This window comes from Anomaloglossus baeobatrachus, unplaced genomic scaffold (assembly GCF_048569485.1).
Source record: "Anomaloglossus baeobatrachus isolate aAnoBae1 unplaced genomic scaffold, aAnoBae1.hap1 Scaffold_2363, whole genome shotgun sequence".
Classification (NCBI taxonomy): Eukaryota; Metazoa; Chordata; class Amphibia; order Anura; family Aromobatidae; genus Anomaloglossus; species Anomaloglossus baeobatrachus.
The window spans coordinates 25,154-27,484 of NW_027442030.1; the positions used below are offsets into that span (position 1 = coordinate 25,154).

General features: G+C 49.3%; 1 pseudogene; it reads left to right on the forward strand.

Moving 5' to 3' along the window:
- Window positions 1-644: 644 nt before the first annotated feature.
- On the forward strand, window positions 645-853 carry LOC142261662 (U2 spliceosomal RNA; annotated as a pseudogene).
- Window positions 854-2,331: the final 1,478 nt, after the last annotated feature.

The window sequence follows — 2,331 nt, forward strand, 5'->3', positions numbered from 1 at the left end:
CACGCCTGCGCATTTGTGTTTAACGTCGCGCATGTGCAGAACGGAGAAAAGGCTGCGCTCACTTCCTAATGAAAGGGAGTGAGACGCATCTGGGAAGGGAAGGGAAAAGATTAGGGTTTGGGGATGATGAAAGGGCTTTCTACGGGCAAGGATGGCAAAGGGTGGCAGTGACGGAAAGTCAGGCAGCCTGTCCTGTCCTGTCCTGTCCGTCCGTCTTTTTGTATCATGAATTGGAAAGACTGCAAGGGGGAGGGGAGGTGCTTGTGTCCAAAAGGAGGAGTTATTCAGATTCATTGCAGTGGGCGGCGGCTGCAAAAAGCACCATTCTTCTTGTTTTTGCTCTGCAAAACAGCCTTTTCAAGGGTTGGCTTGGGTGACAAAATGTCTTCTGTAGGCGTGGGTTTGTCTCCCTCTCCCTAAGATGTGTCCGGTATAGGCCAGGGTGCCACTCAAGGCCGTAACCAATTCGGGTTATAGCTTCTCGGCCTTTTGGCTAAGATCAAGTGTAGTTTCGGAGGACGCTACCTTGGTCGGTACTGGAAGGTGCCTGGGATTGCACGTCTGCCGGCCTTGAGGAAGTGTGTGCGCCTTCTGGTGACACATAGCCCTCTTGTGCCTGGACGGTTCCCAGGCAACGGGAGGCGATCACCTTTGTTATTTTGAAGTCCTACTGATAAACAGAAAAAAAAAAAAAAATTAAATCTGTTCTTATCAGTTTAATATCTGATACGTCCCCTCTCTGGGGACCATATATTAAATGGATTTTTAGAACAAGGAGATGGAAAAAATCTTGCTCTGTCCACTCCACGCATTGACCTGGTATTGCAGTACCTCCAGGACCGGTGCACCCCTTCTTAACCCAGTTTCCAAAAGCAGAACTCAATTCACCTGATTCAAATGAGCCCCATTAGTGAATTGAAAGAAAGCAAAAACTTTATATGCACCTCAATTTGGCCAATTCACTTTTCACACTTTCACCCTTTTTTTTATCTTTCACACCTTTTACTTGCTTTATTGATGCAAAAAGCTGTGCCAAATAGCAAACTCATCTCCACTCAACTTGACCAACTCTGCTATGTCCCGTGCAGTATCTTATTCTCAGTCTTATCTAGATCATTTGCAATTGAATAGAATAGATCCCTTTTGGCTGCTTATGACTGTGTAAAATATGTAGTTTTACTGGGCTGGGATGAGAGAATCCATTGAAGCATGGTGTAGGGATTGTGGTTCCTGTGTGCTAAGAAGAGAGGCTGGCACCAGCCAGAAAGCCCCATTGCAGCCAATAATCACTTAATAACTTTTTCAACTTGTCATCATATGGGAGGCCTTCCATTCCTTGTAGTAGTCTAGTTGCCCACCTTTGAACTGACTCTAACTTCTGAATGTCCTTTTTAAAATGTGGAGCCCAAAACTGGTTCCCATATTCCAGATGTAGCCTTACAAGTGATTTATAGAGGTGTAACAATACGTTGGGATCACGGGATCTAATCTCCCTTTTTATACACCCTAAAATCTTGTCCCAAGCAGCATTCCATCAGCCTCTGGAAGGTTCCTGGCGCATTGCACAGCTCGAAGGGCATGCTTTTGAACTCACAGAGACCCATAGGGGTGGCGAAGGCGGTCTTCTCCCGGTCTGCCTCAGCAACGGACACTTGCCAATAGTGACTAGTGAGATCAAGGGTAGAAAAATAATTTGCAGTTCTCAATGCAGCTAGCAATTCCTCAATACGGGGAGTGGTGCCGTCCTTCTTTTTTAACAGGATCAACAGAGCTGCCCAAAGGCTACAACTGTCACGGATAACCCCAGCCGCCTTCATGTTGCTCAACATGTCCTTGGTACACTGGCAATGTGAAGGTGGTATTGGCTTATAGCTCTCTTTGATGGGTGGGTGTGCACCTGTGGGGATGTGGTGTTGGACCCCTTTTATTCCCCCAAAATCTAGCGGGCTTCCCACCGGTAACCCGCTCCCCAGCTTGGATGGATGCTGAGGGAGCCCCTTTTGCCCGCAGGCTCTGGCCCTGGGAACTGTAGCCTTGGCGGTGACTGTGCTTCCCTCTACGGTGTGAGCTGTTGCCTTCAATCGGGTCTTGACTGCTGGGAAACCCTGGAGGTTCCTGTCGCTAACGGATTTGACCGGTTTTACGGCGACTCCTAGCCTGGTCGGGGTCCGTAGGCCCTGCCGGATGGTGCTGGCTTCTCTTCACTCCCCGATCTGGTACCGGCGGGCCACCGCCCATCCCCGGTCCGTACGGTTCACTCCAATCAGCCTCTCCTGCAGAAGGTCACCACCGTCTGCCAACCTTGCTGAGTGCCCGGGCCACACACCCGGA